The 6,000-nt window shown below is 32.4% G+C and overlaps 1 long non-coding RNA gene across 1 annotated transcript in view; it reads left to right on the top strand.

Moving 5' to 3' along the window:
• Positions 1-226: 226 nt before the first annotated feature.
• LOC110361212 (uncharacterized) overlaps positions 227-6,000 on the top strand; it is a 53,192-nt gene continuing 47,418 nt past the window's right edge. The window contains exon 1 of the long non-coding RNA XR_010471333.1: positions 227-543. This is a non-coding gene — a long non-coding RNA (uncharacterized LOC110361212). The remainder of the gene's footprint in view (positions 544-6,000) is intronic.

The raw sequence follows: 6,000 nt of genomic DNA, 5'->3' as shown, positions 1-6,000 counted from the left end.
GTAGCCTGCAGAACATTCAGTAAGAAACTGACAGAGATAAGGGCCCAGTTGCATCCTTGTGTGAATGACATAACAGGGGTCTTCAGCACAAAGCGGGAGGAAAACCAGCTCAAGCCGTTGGAACCTTGGCCAAACCCAGAGTGCTAGGCCAAAGATAAGAAGTGCACGACAAGATAGACTGCAGCCTTCATCCAAAAGACCCCCGCCCGTGACCACCCGGAGACACAGGCGCAACAGGAAAGAGCCAAAGGTGAAGACTATAGATATAATTCCCTGGAACTCATTTTAATAAGAACGGTCTTTTCGAGGAAAAAGTTATGAATATGTATAGGTGTTCCTGGAATAACCATAAATATGTAATCCTTTACCACATTTAACCAAGCTTGCTGCTACTGGAAAGGTGTGCCACGGTGGAACGGAGACTCCCCAGCCGCCCAGCGCTGTTTTGCCCACTTGCCGCTTGCTGCAATAAATTCTAAGCAATTTATTCCGACGAGTGTGTGCTATTTATCGTGATCATCTATAACAGAGAACCAGAGTAAGGTAATAAAATTATCCTACATGATTTATAAAAATAATTTATTAAGAATAATAATCTATCAACTCTTAATGATACAATACAAAATTGATTTGTCAAAAAAAAAGTGTTATTATTTCCCTTTCACATGTCGTTCTAAAATTTACTGATTAGATTATTAGTTGGTCTTTCTTCAGAATATCTCAGAAGGGAAACTTCGTGGAAAATCAAAGAAGAAAAAAAAAGTTATTATTGCTAATTTTGTGGAGAAAAGCCAGCTATTAACTTTTATCTTTGAGATTTCCTGTGGAAAGTATGCTGTACTTGTTGCAGTAAGTACTGTGTTATAATTTTATGAAGTTCTGTTTTTTCCCAAATCAATCTTGATAGCAATGAACATTTTAAATGGATGTTTAGAACTTGCTCATTGAAACACATGAGTTGTTTACAGCTTCTTTATTTGAAATGAATCAATGCATAAAAACATATGCTTGTTTCCTCCCTCTGAATTAACTTTGAAGAAACCGTTGTCAAAACATTTCTAATTAACAATGTGTTATACATTTGAGCAGTAGTTTAATCAAGGGACTGGACTTTCTAAAAAAAAATAACAGTATTATGCATAATAGTAGGATGCAGTCTGGAAAAGTTCCATATTAGTTTATTTCAGAGACATGTTTGTTCATATGTACATAATAGTTCACAAATTTTAACTTATTTAGATTCTGGATGTGAAGGGAGATGAAGGAGGTGGAAGTTTTGATTTAGATCTGATTAAAGATTTTCTAGTCAGTCTAGTTCCTAATCGTTGTTCCTGGGGAGATGCACAAACATAGAAAAGCACCTGCAAGACAGTTAAAATACCTAAGGACATTGCAAGTGACTCTAGACATTCAGTTGCCAGCAGTGAAATTAAGCTTCAGCAGTAGGGCAGAGGTCCCAGAGGTCCTCTCTTGTACCTGCCAGGACTTTCAAATAACATCGAACTTCTCAAATGGAACTAGAGATGGCAATGGAAATGCACATCAAGTGGGCAATTGAATCAAGCTCAAGTTGTTTCTGAATCGCGAGATAAATACCACCATTAATGACCAAAGTCCTTCAAAGAGCTTTCTTATAACACATCTACTGCAAAATAATAATCTAAAAAATAGTATTAATCTACAAAGTCTATTTAATTCAAATAAACAATGAATGCCATCAGTAAAACCACATTAAAAAACAAACAAAAACCAAAACCAAACAAACAAACAACAAACAAACAAACAAACAAACAAAAAACCCACAACAATGTGTGTGTAGCAGAATATGAACTTACCAGCAAGAAAATATTGGTTTCAGGGGGTGGAAAACCAGCTTCCATCAAGTTGGTATATTTATAGAGCAATCATCTAAACCAGCTTCTATCAAGTTGGTAAATTTATAGAGCAATCATCTGACAAGATGTCAAAACATGAGAGGAATTCCTGGAAATGAACACACTTACAGTGTGGAAGAAGTTTAAATGAACTTTCAAATTGTATAAACAGCAAACTCAAGAATTTGCCATTTTTTTTTAATTGCAAATTAAAAAAAAAAAGAAAAAATAAGCTGTCCATACTGATCTTTTCCTTCTGTGTAACTGAACATTATACTTAAAATAAGTAAATATTGAAGTGGAAATGCCTAATAAGTTTTTAAATTGAAACATAAGAAGCAGCCCATTAGTAATACACATGCATGACATAAGAGATGCATTTTCACTTCAGTGTCTACCTTAATGAAATCACAGATTCTTATATATGATACATGATCAAGATATGCTGCAAGAAACACAAATATATCTGACTTCTCAGCCTTGGAGAGGCTGAATTCTAATTTTGGATGAGCCACTTCTCTGTGCCTATGCAGTAGTTCATGAATCTCTATTCACAAATCTATGAAGAAAATAATTTTCTACAGAGACAAGATCTAAATTTTCAAACTTAATGTGGTTCAAACAGCCCTGCTGTGTGAACTTCTTCTCTACTGTGTTCTTCTCCAGTGTATAACATTTTGGAATATGTATAACATTGGAATGATAAAAATTGGCTCCAGTTAGCAGTTTATATTTTTATTGAAGAATTTAAAATCTACAAACCTTATGTTAGTTATAAAGACATTTTTTTTTAACTTTCTGTTGTAAATGCTGAACCAGAAAGATTAATTCTAAGGACCACTATCCAACTTGTAAGCAGAATTAGTAAACTTACAAGTGCTTTAAAATCCTTTAAACACTTTAAAGACAACAGGGAAAAGTGTCTGGCACTGCCTGCAATGACAATTTCTGTTGTCTAGACTCTCAGCTAGTTTTCGATGTATTGATTTTAAGCTCTTCTTTAATCTAGTTAATGAGAATCTCTATTCTAAGACTTCTGGTCTGTATAGAACATATAGGCAGCATTATGTCTGCTTAATATATACTCAGTAATATATACTACCTCATTATCTTTCTCTGATAGTTCTCTTTCTAAAAGGAATTACACTTCACACTAAATAAGATTGACAGTGTGTATAAATAAAAGCTAAATTATATACATAATAGAGCAGGAATAATATAGCACTATTAAATTAATTAGATTTTCAGGTAATTATTATAATGTTAAGAGAACCAGTAGGAGCTTCTGCAAGGTAGTGAAGGACAGGAAACACTCACCTATTGTGAAATACAACTTTGAGGATCTTTAAATTCTTTTCTCCAAAATTCAAAAGTCTTTGGTTTAATTAAAAAAAAAAAAAAAAAAAAAAGAAAAGTACCCAGTGAGTAGGGGGATGAGTTTTGTTTCCCTGCTCTTCTATGTCATACATTTAAAATCAGTTTGTCATCTCCTTAGGTTTGAGCAAGGGACCACATGCCACTTAAAGGTACTTGTTCTTCTCTTTGATCAAAGTCAGGAATTCTTACTGAGTCCTGAACAGCGTCTCTAAAGAAAGTTAAAGCTTATGCATAGTTGTGAGAGGTTGTTGTTCCTATCAAAAGATCAAAAATATTTTGTCAAATTCTGTATTAAAAATAGATCTTTTCACATGTAATTGAATTTTCCAGTTTGCAAGACTTTGTTGAATATGCAGGTTTCAGCCTTGGCAGCAAAAGTTCAAATAAGAACAATGCAAGATAATGCATTCAAGAAACACCAAAACCAGATATTCTCTGTTCTTCAATAGTCTCAGATCTATTTTTTTTTAATATTATGGGATTTTTTTGTCTTTATATGCAGTATATTATTATGCTATTATATCAATCATTTTTTAGTTGAGAAGGCTGAAAGTTGCTTATGATAATGTTGTAAATTTCATAATTATCTATCTTAGAAAGTGTAAATATTAATTCTACATTAATAGATAGTATAATTGACAGGTATCTTATTAAAATAATAATTTAAATGTTAGGTTATAATATATAAGAAGTTATGGTGAACATTCTAACATTGAACTGAGGTCTGCACAAAAGCAACACCACTATTTCTTGCTTAATTTACATTAGTCACTGTCATAGTAGAAATGTATGCCATCAGTCATGGTTTAAACCAATTTCCAATTTAAAATATCTAAGAGGTTAGTATTTCGGTTTAAAAATCCAAGTAATTTTTCTATGAAGAATTCATATTAAACAACTTTTACATTTTTATCACTTGAATTATGCTATGAAATTGCAATGAGTCCTATTGGTGCTAATATATTTAATGTTTCCATTTCAAATCCTTAAATCACATTCTCAACACCATCAAAAAATCTGTTTCTTTATCTTCTTTTAGTAATTGAAAAAAATTTGTGCAGAGGGTAGAATACATGAAAAGTAAAGTGTTTCATGACATACTATGCTTGGCAAAAATCTCTGTAAGAAAACTGTCATGAATTTTGCTCTTTTTGTTGCTGTTGTAAACCTTTTACAAGAACTCTAACATTCTAGATCATGTACTATCTTCATCACCCTGCTGATGCCTTCCCAAGTGCTCATTTCTGCATGTTGGTGACAGTAAACCTCTCCAAGAGAATCAGTTAAGATCAAGTTATCATAAATTTATTTCCTGATAATAGAGTTCCTTAATTATTTTTTACTAGTACCCACTAGGCAATTTTACTGAGATACACTGGTTTTTATTAAAGTCTATTATATAGTCCTATGAAGATAATTAGTAGCAAATGCAGTGCCCTAGTTGTACTGAGCTACTTGTGACGTATGCATCTACAGACGCTGCAACTGCAGCTAATTTTCGGTAGCAGGATAGTAAAAAACAAGGTGTAAACAGAAATACATGTATGGGCAACTCTGGAACTCCAGAAAAAAAAAAAAAAAAAAAAAAAAAAGACCAGGCTTTTGATCTGGATGAAAAGCAGAAATCAAAACTTGTTTAGTTCCCCTCTATCAATTACAGGTGAAGGTGGAAGACCGTCTTTTTCAGTCCATGTAATACACTCTACAACAACATCAAATCCAATGGTTTGTTTGATATATCCAGGTTTTTATTCCACATATGCTGGAAGGACTATTTTATGCTCATTTTTAGAAGAGCTAAAAGGTGCATACTTTAACTGTTGATCCTGGCTCTGGATAGGCAATAATTCTTGTTTTGCTTAAAACACTCTTTTATTCTTGCTGCCCTTTAAGTCTAAGGCATTATCACTATCTAATAACTGTAAAAATATAAATATTTTGGACCAGATATCTATCTAACTTTTTTTGGAAGCACTTTTTAGGTTAATGATTGCTGACACTGCATTTGAGTACATGGAATGTTGATGGATCAACTTCATCTTGTGAGGAGAGCAGCAGGAAGATACTGTTAATGAAATCTCCTGCAGATAACCTTAACCAGAGTATTTTTGCTTAGATTTATGTGACCTGTAAAAAATCAATCATATCTAACACAGCTAGCATTACATTGCTTCTTTTTTTTAATGGATTTTCAAATTATTTCTGTTTGATCAACTATTTACTATTGGATTGTATGGTTTATCAGTTATGTTTTTATACCTGATAATATTCACCTATTTAAGTCACTAATAAACTAATAGTTCTGCTTTCCTCTTCTGATATCTTATTTGAACTATTTTTTTTTTTGTTCCCTCTAACTAAGGAATAGTTTTTTTTCTTTTTCAGTTCACAGCACTGAAGTGTGGTCTAAATAAGTCATTTTGCTTAAAGTAATTTTAAATACAATTTATATACATGCAACTACCTGCCCATAAACTTATCACAGCAAAAAGTGCCACAGACAAAATTATCTGCAGGACTGACTTTAAAAACATATATCTACTTATTCATATTTTCCTGTAAATAAAAATAATTTGTCTTGATTGATACTAGTACTACTTTTTTGTTATGCTATCAAGTGACGTTTTTTCCATAACTAAAATTTTAAAATATTAATAAATATGCAGAGATTCACATAATTTAGAGGAAGGTGTGAGGAACAGGATACTTCTCAACTTCTCATTAGTTTTCAGGTATCATTAACATTACT

This window comes from Columba livia, chromosome 1, assembly GCF_036013475.1.
Source record: "Columba livia isolate bColLiv1 breed racing homer chromosome 1, bColLiv1.pat.W.v2, whole genome shotgun sequence".
Taxonomy (NCBI): Eukaryota; Metazoa; Chordata; class Aves; order Columbiformes; family Columbidae; genus Columba; species Columba livia.
Note: the sequence above shows the minus strand (reverse complement) of the source record. Positions and strands in the feature narration are given on the sequence as shown.